This window comes from Physeter macrocephalus, chromosome 18, assembly GCF_002837175.3.
Source record: "Physeter macrocephalus isolate SW-GA chromosome 18, ASM283717v5, whole genome shotgun sequence".
In the NCBI taxonomy this organism is placed as follows: Eukaryota; Metazoa; Chordata; class Mammalia; order Artiodactyla; family Physeteridae; genus Physeter; species Physeter macrocephalus.
Genome location: NC_041231.1, coordinates 66,530,985 through 66,548,835, shown reverse-complemented (window position 1 = coordinate 66,548,835; position 17,851 = coordinate 66,530,985). Strand labels below are relative to the sequence as shown.

General features: G+C 34.1%; 1 protein-coding gene across 1 annotated transcript in view; it reads right to left on the bottom strand.

Moving 5' to 3' along the window:
* The window catches only part of HMGCLL1 (3-hydroxy-3-methylglutaryl-CoA lyase like 1), a 145,829-nt gene that overhangs the window by 51,866 nt on the left and 76,112 nt on the right, over positions 1-17,851 (bottom strand). The gene's annotated exons all lie outside the window — the stretch shown is intronic.

Here is a 17,851-nt window from a genome sequence, read left to right as displayed (position 1 = left end):
TGCGGCGGAGTGGCCGGGCCCAGGAGCCATGGCCACTGAGCCTACGCGTCCGGAGCCTGTGCTCCACAATGGGAGAGGCCACAACAGTGAGAAGTCCGCGTACCACAAAAAAAAAAATAAATAAATAATAATAATAATAATAATGTTGTTGCAAAAATGGCACCAATAGACTTGCTCAACACACGATTGCCACAACCCTTCAATTTGTTTAAAAAAATCAAAATAAATAAATAAATAAATAATAAAGCAAACACTAATAAATTGTGGTATGCCTATATACATATATATATATTCATATATATATGAATGAGAATGACCTATTTTGGTAGCTAAAACTAATCTTCCTTCTGAGGTAGGATTATAAGTAATTAATTTTCTTTATACTTATTTATATTTTGCAAATATTTGAACATCAACATTATTTTTTAGCCATTAAAAACCAACCAGTAGGAGGACTGATGTCACCGTGATGACAACATAGGTCATTCCTGCCTTTGCTCACCCTCCCAAGAAGAACAACTAACAACTATTCATGGACAAGACACCGCTGTGAGAATCCTAGAACACAGGGATGAGGCTGAGCACCCCTGTACTACAGACACCAAGAGAGACCTCATTAGAAGGTAAGAGAAGTGGCTACACACTGATCACCTTGCCCATCCCTCAGGCTGGAGCATCATTATGCCAAGAGGTCCCTCCTGAGCCTATGACACCTCCAGTGGGAAAGAGAGCCCAGGGAAACATCCAGCCTCCACCCAGTGTTGTGGGTCGCTTTCTGGGAACCCCTACTTTGACTTTGCCCCACAGGGATTTCAGAAGAATCTTCAGGGATCAACCACTGGGAATCTGACCATGACAGAGAAATGGGGGGGTGGTGTCTTGCAACAAGAGAAACTGGATCTTGGCAGCTCGAGTTCCTACCTGCAGAACCTAAGCAGTAGTGCCAGCCAGCAGTTTTGCTCAACTGCAGAACCAAGTTCCTGTTGCAGTCTGACCAAGGAAATGGATGGGTGCAGGTCTGCCTAATTCAGGTCCTCAAACAAGGACCTGAGTTTTGGCCGCTCTAAGAACCTGATTTGCCCATTGCCAGGCAAGGTAGCTGAGTCACAGCCCAACAAGCTGCAGAGTGTGACTGAAGGACCTGAGCAGAAGGGCTGGTGAGAACACTTGGAAGCTTCATAGCCTGGCAACACTGGAGCTGAGAGGGAAGCAGGCAGTGCTGATCGTCCACAGAGCAGAGCTATTACTGGGCAGGGAGGTTTCCCCTGATACACCCAGGCAGGGGAATTAATCCATAGTCTCTCCTTTGCCATTTCTATTCAACATAGTACTGGAAGCCCTTGCCAAAGTAGTCAGGCAAGAAAAGAAATAAAAGACATCAGAATTGAAAAGAAAGAAGATAAACCATCTCTATTTGCAAATAATATGATTTTATATATTGAAAATCCTAAAGAATCCATCAAAAAACTGTTAACTGTAATTAACAAATTCAGTAAAGTTGCAGGATACAAAATTAATGTGCAAAAAATCAGTAGCATTTCTGTACACTAACAACAAATTATCTGAAAAAGAAATAAAGAGAATCATTCATTTAAAATAGTACCCAAAAATACTTAGGAATAAACTTAACAAGGCAGTGAAAGATCTTTACTCTGAAAACTACAAGACACTGATGAAAGAAATCTAAGGAGACACACATAAATAGAAAGGTTTCCCATGTTCACAGATTGGAAGGATTAATATTGTTAAAATACCAATACTACCAAAAGCCATCTATAGATTCAATCCAATTTCTATCAAGATTCCAATGACATTTTTTATAGAAGTAGAAAAAGCAATCTTAAAATTTATATGGAAACAAAAAAGCAAAAGCAATTCTTTGAAAGAAGAACAAAGCAGGGGATATCACAATTTCCTGATTTCAAGCTATACTATAAACGTATAGTAATCAAAACAGTATGGTACTGGCACAGAAACAAACAAATAGATCAATGGAACAGAATCAATAGTCCCAAAATAAACCAAGTATATAAGTTCAACCGATATTTAACAAAGAACCCAAGAATACTCAATGGAGAAAGGACAGTCTTTTTAATAAATGGCACAGGGATAACGGATATTCACAAGTAATAGAATTAAACAAGGTCCTGGTCTTAAATCATTCACAAAAGCTAATGCCAAATGAATTAAAGACTTAAATGTAAGATATGAAAATGTGAAATTCCTAGAAGAAAAAATGCTTCTTGACAAGGGTCTTGACATTGATATTTTTGGATATGACACATAAATATAAGCAACAAAATTAAACATGCACCCCAATGTTCATAGCAGCACTATTTACAACAGCCAGGACATGGAAGCACCTAAGTGTCCATCAACAGATGAATGGGTAAAGAAGATGTGGGGTATATATACAATGAAACATTACTCATCCATAAAAAAGAATGCAATTTGCAGCAACATGTATGGACTGAGAGCTTATCATAGTAAGTGAAGTAAGTCAGACAGAGAAAGACAAATATCATATGATAACAGAATCTAAAAAAAATGATATAAGTGAACTTATTTACAAGACAGAAACAGACTCACAGATGTAGAAAACAAACTTATGGTTACCAAAAGGGAAAGGGCAGGGGAGGGATAAACTAGGAGTTTGGGATTAGCAGATAAACACTACTGTACATGAAATAGGTAAACAACAAGCATTTACTGTATAGCACAGGGAACTACATTCAATATCTTGTAATAACCTACAATGAAAAGAATCTGAAAAATAATATATACACATATATAGGAATAACTGAATCATGTTGCTGTACACAATATTGTAAATCAACTATACTTCAATAAAAAATAAAATAAACAAGTGTGACTACATCAAACTAAAAAGCTTCTTCACAGCAAAAATAAAAAAACAATCAACAAAGTGAAAAACAACCCACCCACTTGGAAAAAGGATGTGCAAAACATACATCTCATAAGGAGTTAATATCCAAAATAAATTTAAAAGCTCATAGAACTCACTATCAAAAAAAACCAAACACTCCAATTTTAAAAATGGGCAAAAGACCTGAATGGACATTTTTCCAAAGATGATACAAGAATGGTCAACAGGTAAATGAAAAGAGGCTCAATATCACTGGTCTTTAGAGAAGTGCAAATAAAAATCACTATGAGATATCACTTCATGCATTTTAGAGTGGTTATCACCAAAAAGAAGGGATAACAAATGCTGGTGAGGATATGGAGAAAAGGGAAAATTTGTGCACTCTTGGTGGGTTTGTAAACTGGCACAGATCCTAGACAAAACAGTATGTAGACTCCTCAAAAAATTAAAAATAGAATTACCATATGATCAAGGGATTCTAATTCTGAAAATATATCCAAAGGAAATGAAAAACTATCTTGAAAAGATATTTGTACCTCCATGTTCACTGCAGTATTATTTACAATAGTCAAGACATGGAAACAATCTAAGTGCCCATTGACGGATGAATGGATAAAGAAGATTATATATATAAAATGGAATATGTATATATTATATTGTATTATATATTATATAGTGGAATAGTACATATAATATATATAATATTATATAATGGAATATTATATATAATAGTAAATAATATATACAGCATATATACAATTATATATATTAATATATAATATATTAACATATATTTATATAAAACATATATAAATATAATGTAATATAAAAATATATATTCTCTATTATATAATATATTAATATATAATCAATATATTATACATTATATGTTACAATTAACATATTATATAATACTTAATATATAATATGATTATATACCACAGCAGTGGGAACTATAGTCATCATGTTGTACATTACATCCCTATTACTTTATTTACCTTACTACTGGAAGTTGGTACCTTTATATATTAACATATATTTATATAAAACATATAAATATAATGTAATATAAAAATATATATTCTCTATTATATAATATATTAATATATAATCAATATATTATACATTATATGTTACAATTAACATATTATATAATACTTAATATATAATATGATTATATACCACAGCAGTGGGAACTATAGTCATCATGTTGTACATTACATCCCTATTACTTTATTTACCTTACTACTGGAAGTTGGTACCTTTTAACCACCTTTCTGCAATTATATGCTATACATGTAATATATATAATATATAACATTAATATATCATTAATATAGTATTATAATTTAATCTTAATATATTATATTATATCATAATATATTATTAATGTAATATAATAAAATATATTTTATATTATATAAAATATATTAATGAAAAATATATTATACAGTATATTTCATTTATACACTGTATATTATATATTATGTATTATATATTATATACATTCATATATTATAATATATTAAACATTACATATATTATTTATATTTCATCATATATTAATTGTATTTAAACAAAATATCAAATATTATACAATGTACAATATACAATATTATAAAATATAAGTAATATATTAATATATGATTATTGTATATTAATATAATAATACAATATATTATTTATATAATAATATATTTATGTATTGCATTATATTGTATATAATATATACTATATATAAAATACATTTATATTATATAATATATTATACATTATATAATATATTAGTATTTCTAACATATGATATAGGTATATTATGATTATTATATTATATTATTATAATTATATAATATAATATAATAATATGTAATATATTTTATACAGTATTATATAATATATTACATATATTATATATTATTCATAATTATACATGATTTGTATGTAATATATATTATATAATATAGTATATTAATATACCTATATTTTACATATATATATATATACTTATCACAGAGAAGGCAGCTAATAAATATTTTTTGGTTAAATAAACATTTTTAAATAATCCGTAAAATAATTATAAATGGTCACTCTTGACAGATATAATTTCCATTTTATATTCTGTTCTATATTGAAGGGATTTATAAATAGATGGGAAAAAATCTCAGAAAACTTTGTAGCTTCCAGACTGGGATTCCACATGTTCGACTTGCACTTAGTAAGCTCCTCATCCTCAGTCGTCTTTCAGTCTTGAAGCTAACTTTTATTAACACTATTAAGTTCAGTATTCTAAAGTGACAATTTATAAAAGTGAACCAGTGTGAGCTAATAGCGTAGATCACTCCCACTTAGTTCAGGCTCAGAACTAGAATATGTGGCAACATATGAGAAAGTTGTTCAAACATGAAAGCTAAAGCATTCTTGAATTTTGGTTATGATGTTTATTAGCAGTTCTAATTGTGTGTGTGTGTGTGTGTGCGCGCGCGTGCGCGCACAGGCACACTTGTTTTTGTTATTAGTGGTGAGCCTACAACCATGAATTAGTTACATTACAATTGGCCAAAAAAATAGTTATGGGAATAATACTTTATGTTCAATACCAAACTACCAATTTCAAGCCAATATTCTTAAGGAAAAAATCTGGGTCACGTTACATTAATGGGCAAGAGTATAAATATTCATAAAGTTTCCTTGTAAATAGATATTTTTGTGAGAGAAAAAAATAAGAAAAAAGAAACGTAAAAAGATATTCAAAAAACAAAAAGCTTAATGTGTTTCTATACAAACAACAGAGCAAAACAGCAAGATTTCCAAATTAAAGGCGCATGTGTTAAGAAAGAAGTGACAAGTACTTGATTGAAAATAAGATAGTGAAAACGAGATTAAAACGATCGGAAGAGATATTTACAGAATGAATTAGAGAGGTGCTCGAAAAGGTAGAGAGTTCTGAAACGTCCATCTCTTACGTCAAAGTAAAAATCATATCATATCCTGGCCCTAATCCCCATCAACAATAATCTATTTTTGTAACATTTGCCTAACTGATCAGCATGGATTAATTGCCATGGGAGAGGCAGAACCGTTTGGGGCATCTTCTTTCTCGGTGAGTTTCAGGCTTATGATCTAAGTGTAACCCACTACATAAAGATTAAATACTTTCATATTTAGCATATTAGAATCAAATTCATATGCATTATTTTTAAACACTGATTACTTGAATTCCCATTTAAAATGCCATCTAGCTCAGAAGGAGTTTTTTTCTAACTGCCCCTTCAATATCTGTGGACATAGAAATAGACAAAAGTTATATTATCTCTGAAAAAAAACCTGACTGATTACCTATAGTCAAAATCAGAGAGAAGTTTATATTAATAACAAGATGTTGGAGATAAACAAAACAAAATTATTCGCGTTTTCTCATTTTTATCACTGATATAAGCAATCCAGCCACTTGCAAAAAAAAGTAATAGAAAGGAACTTTGTTCACCTTTTCTTACTGACATTTATGGCTCAAAGCCCTGTTTTTAAGCACCCAAAAATTGGACGGTGTTAAACTTCTGCTGGACTCCCTGTTCTCTTTTATTTACTTATTTTTGTCTTAAAAGTATTTTTTAAACACTTGATAGTATAGTTGATTTATAATATTGTGTTAGTTTACCTCTTTTACTTATTTTTCAATGATAACTTACACCTCATCCCACCTGAGAATATTTTCAACATAATACTGTACTGGAGAAAGGTAATTGTGTAGCAAAAAGCAAACAAACAAGCAAGAAAACAAACAAAAACAAAAATACTATTTCATACTCAAAAAGCTTCTGGAGGTACTGAGTTAAACTAAAACAGTTTTCTCCACAGCAGGACTGCTCAGAGATTTTACATCTGAATCTAACATCTAAAACAGTGTCTGATAAAATGAATATTTGTTGAATAAATTAGTGATGCATTTTGTAAAACCTATGTAGGAGCATCCAGTTTTCAACTTTTTGTTTTCTTTCTTGCTCACTGATTTCTATACATTATATAATATATTAGTATTTCTAACATATGATATAGGTATATTATGATTATTATATTATATTATTATAATTATATAATATAATATAATAATATGTAATATATTTTATACAGTATTATATAATATATTACATATATTATATATTATTCATAATTATACATGATTTGTATGTAATATATATTATATAATATAGTATATTAATATACCTATATTTTACATATATATATATACTTATCACAGAGAAGGCAGCTAATAAATATTTTTTGGTTAAATAAACATTTTTAAATAATCCGTAAAATAATTATAAATGGTCACTCTTGACAGATATAATTTCCATTTTATATTCTGTTCTATATTGAAGGGATTTATAAATAGATGGGAAAAAATCTCAGAAAACTTTGTAGCTTCCAGACTGGGATTCCACATGTTCGACTTGCACTTAGTAAGCTCCTCATCCTCAGTCGTCTTTCAGTCTTGAAGCTAACTTTTATTAACACTATTAAGTTCAGTATTCTAAAGTGACAATTTATAAAAGTGAACCAGTGTGAGCTAATAGCGTAGATCACTCCCACTTAGTTCAGGCTCAGAACTAGAATATGTGGCAACATATGAGAAAGTTGTTCAAACATGAAAGCTAAAGCATTCTTGAATTTTGGTTATGATGTTTATTAGCAGTTCTAATTGTGTGTGTGTGTGTGTGTGTGTGTGTGTGTGTGCGCGCGCGTGCGCGCACAGGCACACTTGTTTTTGTTATTAGTGGTGAGCCTACAACCATGAATTAGTTACATTACAATTGGCCAAAAAAATAGTTATGGGAATAATACTTTATGTTCAATACCAAACTACCAATTTCAAGCCAATATTCTTAAGGAAAAAATCTGGGTCACGTTACATTAATGGGCAAGAGTATAAATATTCATAAAGTTTCCTTGTAAATAGATATTTTTGTGAGAGAAAAAAATAAGAAAAAAGAAACGTAAAAAGATATTCAAAAAACAAAAAGCTTAATGTGTTTCTATACAAACAACAGAGCAAAACAGCAAGATTTCCAAATTAAAGGCGCATGTGTTAAGAAAGAAGTGACAAGTACTTGATTGAAAATAAGATAGTGAAAACGAGATTAAAACGATCGGAAGAGATATTTACAGAATGAATTAGAGAGGTGCTCGAAAAGGTAGAGAGTTCTGAAACGTCCATCTCTTACGTCAAAGTAAAAATCATATCATATCCTGGCCCTAATCCCCATCAACAATAATCTATTTTTGTAACATTTGCCTAACTGATCAGCATGGATTAATTGCCATGGGAGAGGCAGAACCGTTTGGGGCATCTTCTTTCTCGGTGAGTTTCAGGCTTATGATCTAAGTGTAACCCACTACATAAAGATTAAATACTTTCATATTTAGCATATTAGAATCAAATTCATATGCATTATTTTTAAACACTGATTACTTGAATTCCCATTTAAAATGCCATCTAGCTCAGAAGGAGTTTTTTTCTAACTGCCCCTTCAATATCTGTGGACATAGAAATAGACAAAAGTTATATTATCTCTGAAAAAAAACCTGACTGATTACCTATAGTCAAAATCAGAGAGAAGTTTATATTAATAACAAGATGTTGGAGATAAACAAAACAAAATTATTCGCGTTTTCTCATTTTTATCACTGATATAAGCAATCCAGCCACTTGCAAAAAAAAGTAATAGAAAGGAACTTTGTTCACCTTTTCTTACTGACATTTATGGCTCAAAGCCCTGTTTTTAAGCACCCAAAAATTGGACGGTGTTAAACTTCTGCTGGACTCCCTGTTCTCTTTTATTTACTTATTTTTGTCTTAAAAGTATTTTTTAAACACTTGATAGTATAGTTGATTTATAATATTGTGTTAGTTTACCTCTTTTACTTATTTTTCAATGATAACTTACACCTCATCCCACCTGAGAATATTTTCAACATAATACTGTACTGGAGAAAGGTAATTGTGTAGCAAAAAGCAAACAAACAAGCAAGAAAACAAACAAAAACAAAAATACTATTTCATACTCAAAAAGCTTCTGGAGGTACTGAGTTAAACTAAAACAGTTTTCTCCACAGCAGGACTGCTCAGAGATTTTACATCTGAATCTAACATCTAAAACAGTGTCTGATAAAATGAATATTTGTTGAATAAATTAGTGATGCATTTTGTAAAACCTATGTAGGAGCATCCAGTTTTCAACTTTTTGTTTTCTTTCTTGCTCACTGATTTCTATTTAGCTCTTTAATAGATGTTGAATAAATGAATAATATCTAATGCATGTATTTACAAATTTACACATTTACAAAGCAATGCTTTATGCCTCTGACTCCTTGAGTAATAAAGGTTATAATATTATTGCAATTAGTATATCAGCAGTAGTAATAGTTTTAACTGTAATGACGGTAATAGTATGAAGTATCAACCAAATGCAGTCACCAAGACAAATGTTCTAGAAACTGTGCACCTCATCTCAGTTTTGTAAAATCTGAGGACATAGACATCATTGTACACATTCTATAGGTATAGAATTGAGAAGAGAATTTGGAATTCTAAAAATTTTTTTTGAGAACCTCAAAAACAAATTACATGAGGAAATTGTTTGGTAGCATTTAAACGTGGTTTAGCAAGAGTCAATATAAAGAAATGAATGCTTTGTTGTAAAAATTAGGTAAATGATTTGGTTTTTCTAAAAGAGAATACTAAACATATGGAAAACATCATGAGGAAAGACACATTAGCTAAATGTCTATTAAGTTTAAGAGAAGAAAAAGGCACATGGTGTTTCTTTAGGGGAAAGATATAAATATTGCCTGTTCTACTCTCTTTGCTACCAGTTAATGTGGTACTGTTACTTGTGACATTGGAACTCATTTGTTTTACTCTGTTTTTACCCAGTTATGAAGACTCAGATCATTTGAGTGAAGAAAAACAGAGACTGTGCAATTGTTTAGTGTTAAGTAGATTAAGTAATTTGTTCACCGGTGTTTTACTTAGGTACTTGGGAATATGCAAAAGGGTGAGACTCAATTTTTGCATAAAAAATTAAGACAAGTATATTGGGCCATGTATGTTTCTTCCATTACTGAAATGCTGTACGTTTTGTCACCTCATTTTCTTGCTCTTTTGGGTTTGGGTAGTTATAAATATCCCCCACTCGAATCTATAGTGTCAATTATTCCTCTATATTAAAGAATATCTGATAATTATGAATTCTTGACTCCCATACAACCATGTACAGCCCTATAAGTCATATGTTTAAGTAATAAAAAAAAATACAATAAACCTGGGAACCCAAGAATGATCCCGCTATTACATTATTAGTATGTGCTTTCCAGACTGAGGGGGATGTTCCATTTTTAACTCTCATTTGTTTCCTACCATCATGGCCAAGTTTCCACCTACTACATGTCTCCTTGCCATCATTTTTACTTCCAGTTTGGAGCACTGTAAACTGTTTCCCAACCCCTAAATTAAAACAAATGATATCCACTCCACAGGCACCAGCAATCTGACTAGAAGCCACTTCAAAGATTCCATTTTAAAGAATGAAGTATGGCCACTGCTTCCTGAAGCCAGAGTTAGCCTAGTTCATAACGAAGTGGGACTTTCTCTGATTTCCCTTCTACTTAAACACTGGCACGTTTGGTTTGTTTTTTTTTTTTTTTTTCCTAAGACATCTTTTCTCCTCCACTCAAGGTAATCCTGGTTATTTTGTTGCTGCTGCTGCTTTTACTGGGAAGGGGCCCTGAAGGACTCTGCCTCACTCAGCATTGCCAGGGACCAACCATTACACGTATGTCTGTAAAGACATTCCAAGACAATGCTCCACTGCCTGTGTGATCATACACCTCCCCAAACATTTACAGACGGTCTCAGCTACACACAGTTTCAAAGAGAGCAGAAGTGTATATTTTTTCTTACACTGGCAGTGGCTTATCAAACTGGATGAAAGTGGATGAAACTGTTTGAAAGTGGATGGCAGCAAACACAAACTCTACAACTCCAACGTTAAATTGTTCATTTAAACTGGCCACTCGGGTTGCATATTGCTTCTTACACAAGCTGCTCTTACCCTCTCCTCCACCCACTTACACTGTGACTACACGTCAAGGTCTGGGCAATGCAACACCGCCACGCTCCAAGTGCACTTTCCCAGGCCCCTCACCTCCCTTCTGCCCTCCCGCCTCACGTACATGCTTAGAGCTTGTGCATATAGTAAAAGAACAGAAAACACAATGACAGATACTTGTGGACACATTTCCTGCTAACTTGTACAGGAGCTGCCAAAGAGCAAAATATCCACCCTTCCCCTGACAGACATACACACACGCATATACACATACACACCTAGACATAGAGATACACATAGACACATACACACAAATACACATATACATGTACACACACTTGCATACGCATGTATGCATATACACATGCACACATAGAGACATACACAGGCATACATACACAAAAAGACATAAACACACACACATACACATACACACATAGACACATACACACACACACCCCAAATAATTCAGCTTAAATTGAAGATATGTTCCTTCTGAAAAGATTTATATTCTTCCTGACACCTGTAGGTGCTACTAATTCACACCCATTTGAAAATAATTTGCCTGCTTGAGTCTTTCACGTTCTTCAAGCAATGTGAATTTCAACCCTAAACTCACAACAGGGTCAACAAAAAGTTATGACATATAAAGGGGGCTTGTGTATTTCTCCTTCATGCATAGCCAAGGCCATTAGAATAAATATCCTTGCCGCCTTCTCCCGTTGTTAGGTGGTTTTTGCTGGTTCACCCTTTTTGACTGAAGATGTGGTGTTTATTTTGTGGGGTGAGGGGTCTCAGCCTTATACAGGTTCTGGCCTGTGCTCCCCATCTTGCTTGGGCCCAGGGTTCTTTCCTGTCCCCACCCCATACTGCTGTTACAGTATGGATGGGCAAATGCCCCAGAATTGCTGTCCTCATCTCTTTGTAAATGGAGACTCTGCAGTTCATCTAATTCGCAAATGTTATAAAGCTCAGGTTCCCCTCTGAATACAGTAGTCGTCTTTCAGCTCCTAGGACACTCCTCCCTCTCCAAGGCCTTTTGCCCGAGTGGTGTTTCATCTGCTTGAACATTCTTTTCACACATTGATGCCCATACACACACACAAACGCACGCGCACACACACACACACACACACACACACACACACACATCAGCATGGATTAATTGCCATGGGAGAGGCAGAACCGTTTGGGGCATCTTCTTTCTCGGTGAGTTTCAGGCTTATGATCTAAGTGTAACCCACTACATAAAGATTAAATACTTTCATATTTAGCATATTAGAATCAAATTCATATGCATTATTTTTAAACACTGATTACTTGAATTCCCATTTAAAATGCCATCTAGCTCAGAAGGAGTTTTTTTCTAACTGCCCCTTCAATATCTGTGGACATAGAAATAGACAAAAGTTATATTATCTCTGAAAAAAAACCTGACTGATTACCTATAGTCAAAATCAGAGAGAAGTTTATATTAATAACAAGATGTTGGAGATAAACAAAACAAAATTATTCGCGTTTTCTCATTTTTATCACTGATATAAGCAATCCAGCCACTTGCAAAAAAAAGTAATAGAAAGGAACTTTGTTCACCTTTTCTTACTGACATTTATGGCTCAAAGCCCTGTTTTTAAGCACCCAAAAATTGGACGGTGTTAAACTTCTGCTGGACTCCCTGTTCTCTTTTATTTACTTATTTTTGTCTTAAAAGTATTTTTTAAACACTTGATAGTATAGTTGATTTATAATATTGTGTTAGTTTACCTCTTTTACTTATTTTTCAATGATAACTTACACCTCATCCCACCTGAGAATATTTTCAACATAATACTGTACTGGAGAAAGGTAATTGTGTAGCAAAAAGCAAACAAACAAGCAAGAAAACAAACAAAAACAAAAATACTATTTCATACTCAAAAAGCTTCTGGAGGTACTGAGTTAAACTAAAACAGTTTTCTCCACAGCAGGACTGCTCAGAGATTTTACATCTGAATCTAACATCTAAAACAGTGTCTGATAAAATGAATATTTGTTGAATAAATTAGTGATGCATTTTGTAAAACCTATGTAGGAGCATCCAGTTTTCAACTTTTTGTTTTCTTTCTTGCTCACTGATTTCTATTTAGCTCTTTAATAGATGTTGAATAAATGAATAATATCTAATGCATGTATTTACAAATTTACACATTTACAAAGCAATGCTTTATGCCTCTGACTCCTTGAGTAATAAAGGTTATAATATTATTGCAATTAGTATATCAGCAGTAGTAATAGTTTTAACTGTAATGACGGTAATAGTATGAAGTATCAACCAAATGCAGTCACCAAGACAAATGTTCTAGAAACTGTGCACCTCATCTCAGTTTTGTAAAATCTGAGGACATAGACATCATTGTACACATTCTATAGGTATAGAATTGAGAAGAGAATTTGGAATTCTAAAAATTTTTTTTGAGAACCTCAAAAACAAATTACATGAGGAAATTGTTTGGTAGCATTTAAACGTGGTTTAGCAAGAGTCAATATAAAGAAATGAATGCTTTGTTGTAAAAATTAGGTAAATGATTTGGTTTTTCTAAAAGAGAATACTAAACATATGGAAAACATCATGAGGAAAGACACATTAGCTAAATGTCTATTAAGTTTAAGAGAAGAAAAAGGCACATGGTGTTTCTTTAGGGGAAAGATATAAATATTGCCTGTTCTACTCTCTTTGCTACCAGTTAATGTGGTACTGTTACTTGTGACATTGGAACTCATTTGTTTTACTCTGTTTTTACCCAGTTATGAAGACTCAGATCATTTGAGTGAAGAAAAACAGAGACTGTGCAATTGTTTAGTGTTAAGTAGATTAAGTAATTTGTTCACCGGTGTTTTACTTAGGTACTTGGGAATATGCAAAAGGGTGAGACTCAATTTTTGCATAAAAAATTAAGACAAGTATATTGGGCCATGTATGTTTCTTCCATTACTGAAATGCTGTACGTTTTGTCACCTCATTTTCTTGCTCTTTTGGGTTTGGGTAGTTATAAATATCCCCCACTCGAATCTATAGTGTCAATTATTCCTCTATATTAAAGAATATCTGATAATTATGAATTCTTGACTCCCATACAACCATGTACAGCCCTATAAGTCATATGTTTAAGTAATAAAAAAAAATACAATAAACCTGGGAACCCAAGAATGATCCCGCTATTACATTATTAGTATGTGCTTTCCAGACTGAGGGGGATGTTCCATTTTTAACTCTCATTTGTTTCCTACCATCATGGCCAAGTTTCCACCTACTACATGTCTCCTTGCCATCATTTTTACTTCCAGTTTGGAGCACTGTAAACTGTTTCCCAACCCCTAAATTAAAACAAATGATATCCACTCCACAGGCACCAGCAATCTGACTAGAAGCCACTTCAAAGATTCCATTTTAAAGAATGAAGTATGGCCACTGCTTCCTGAAGCCAGAGTTAGCCTAGTTCATAACGAAGTGGGACTTTCTCTGATTTCCCTTCTACTTAAACACTGGCACGTTTGGTTTGTTTTTTTTTTTTTTTTTCCTAAGACATCTTTTCTCCTCCACTCAAGGTAATCCTGGTTATTTTGTTGCTGCTGCTGCTTTTACTGGGAAGGGGCCCTGAAGGACTCTGCCTCACTCAGCATTGCCAGGGACCAACCATTACACGTATGTCTGTAAAGACATTCCAAGACAATGCTCCACTGCCTGTGTGATCATACACCTCCCCAAACATTTACAGACGGTCTCAGCTACACACAGTTTCAAAGAGAGCAGAAGTGTATATTTTTTCTTACACTGGCAGTGGCTTATCAAACTGGATGAAAGTGGATGAAACTGTTTGAAAGTGGATGGCAGCAAACACAAACTCTACAACTCCAACGTTAAATTGTTCATTTAAACTGGCCACTCGGGTTGCATATTGCTTCTTACACAAGCTGCTCTTACCCTCTCCTCCACCCACTTACACTGTGACTACACGTCAAGGTCTGGGCAATGCAACACCGCCACGCTCCAAGTGCACTTTCCCAGGCCCCTCACCTCCCTTCTGCCCTCCCGCCTCACGTACATGCTTAGAGCTTGTGCATATAGTAAAAGAACAGAAAACACAATGACAGATACTTGTGGACACATTTCCTGCTAACTTGTACAGGAGCTGCCAAAGAGCAAAATATCCACCCTTCCCCTGACAGACATACACACACGCATATACACATACACACCTAGACATAGAGATACACATAGACACATACACACAAATACACATATACATGTACACACACATGCATACGCATATATGCATATACACATGCACACATAGAGAAATACACAGGCATACACACACAAAAAGACATAAACACACACACATACACATACACACATAGACACATACACACACACACCCCAAATAATTCAGCTTAAATTGAAGATATGTTCCTTCTGAAAAGATTTATATTCTTCCTGACACCTGTAGGTGCTACTAATTCACACCCATTTGAAAATAATTTGCCTGCTTGAGTCTTTCACGTTCTTCAAGCAATGTGAATTTCAACCCTAAACTCACAACAGGGTCAACAAAAAGTTATGACATATAAAGGGGGCTTGTGTATTTCTCCTTCATGCATAGCCAAGGCCATTAGAATAAATATCCTTGCCGCCTTCTCCCGTTGTTAGGTGGTTTTTGCTGGTTCACCCTTTTTGACTGAAGATGTGGTGTTTATTTTGTGGGGTGAGGGGTCTCAGCCTTATACAGGTTCTGGCCTGTGCTCCCCATCTTGCTTGGGCCCAGGGTTCTTTCCTGTCCCCACCCCATACTGCTGTTACAGTATGGATGGGCAAATGCCCCAGAATTGCTGTCCTCATCTCTTTGTAAATGGAGACTCTGCAGTTCATCTAATTCGCAAATGTTATAAAGCTCAGGTTCCCCTCTGAATACAGTAGTCGTCTTTCAGCTCCTAGGACACTCCTCCCTCTCCAAGGCCTTTTGCCCGAGTGGTGTTTCATCTGCTTGAACATTCTTTTCACACATTGATGCCCATACACACACACAAACGCACGCGCACACACACACACACACACACACACACACACATCATTCTTTATATCTGATTTTAAATCTTACTTCCTCAGACAGCCTTAACCGTCACAATCACAATGGGGTAACAGCAATATTTTGCAGTGGGGGCATTTTCAACAAGCAGAAAGTTTCCAGAATCAGATCTTTGGGTTCCCAGAATTTGAACTATAGCCCTGGATCCCAAAACCCTAAACTATCACTCATTATATAATAAATATGCTACATGAATAAAACACGACTCAAGTGTTACCGTCTAGAGGATATATCCATATGAGAAATGAGAGAGACAAACACACACACACACACACACACACACACAGACCTCTCCAGGAACTTGCTGGTGAGGAACACTTAATAAGTTACAGTTGCAGCTGAACACAGAATCCCGAAGTGATGCCTAGTTCTCTATTGTTTTAGAAACTAGACTAGAGAAGGAAAATTGTCAAAATGCCCCAAAGTCCATGGGATATCATTTTTTCTTCTAATTCAATACAACGTTCCTTGCCTGCTTCCAGAGGATAAATAAGGATTTGTGCACATATGTTACAAAGTCCCAATAAGCCCTTGTGGGGCTTGATATTCACAGGTTTTTTTTTAACTTCTGCCAAACAACTGTGCACTACAGGATGATGACATTAAGCTTATGTATTGATTTTCAGCCTCACCAAAAAGCTTTCAGACACTCTTATCTTTAGTTGTCAAAATCTTGGGTTCGAAGAACATCCAGTGAATCTATTTTTAGACGAGTTTAAGAAATAACATCAATTTTAAAATAAATACCTTAAAATGCAATTTATATCTATTCCTTTCAATAAATACACTAAAAAGAACTGAGGTATCATTAGAATGTAATAAGCAATCCTTAATCCTCCAACTTTCTAGCTCTCTTGATTTTGATCAGAATATACTTGATAAAAACCAGGGCTTCTTTCAAAAGAATGCTTGCCAACATCAGAAAGACATCTTAAACAAAATAGTCTATATTTCAGCACCATATCTCCTCATCACAGAGCACCAAACTACCCAAAAGAGCATAAATTACATGATTACAACAGTACACGCTACTATCTCCGTGCTTTGAGCTTGTCAAAAATGCCATCATTTTTCAATCTATCAACTTTTCAGGCTGAGAGCAAGTGGGAGTTGAAAAAAGCAGACATAGCTCTGAGAAGATTAATACTTTTAAAAAGAACAAATTCAGGGATTTTATCAAATCAAATGAACAGTAATAAGAGACATCATTGCCCTGAAAAGCATGGGCAATTTACAAATATTTCCTGAGTGCACGTCATGTGTCATGTCCTGTTTAAATGTCTCTTGATTTTTAATCTAGGTTTTCTTCTGTCATACCACACTGCCTCCCTTCTAGTTTTCTACCAACCAAGTTACAGCTATTCAATGTTCTCCCTTGATTCTAAACCTAACCACAACGTTCAAACAATGGTTCAATTACTGTATACTTCTACAATAACAATTTCTTACTGGGTCAGCATGTTAGGAAACTAGGAGAGAAGGCGTGGCATGGAGTCAGGAGCCCCATTCTCTGGTCTCAACTCTAGCACTTTGTAGCTGTGTGATCTTGGGCAGGTCACGTAACCTCCAAATCCTGTTTCCTGATACATAACAGTTTAAGGCTATGTATACTGCAAAGGTTGCTGTGAGGGTTAAATGAAATAACGTGCATGGAAGAGGTGAACAAAGGGCTTGGAACACTGTGGATGCACAATAAGTGTCAACACTTGAATCTCAAAAAAAAATGTTATATTCAT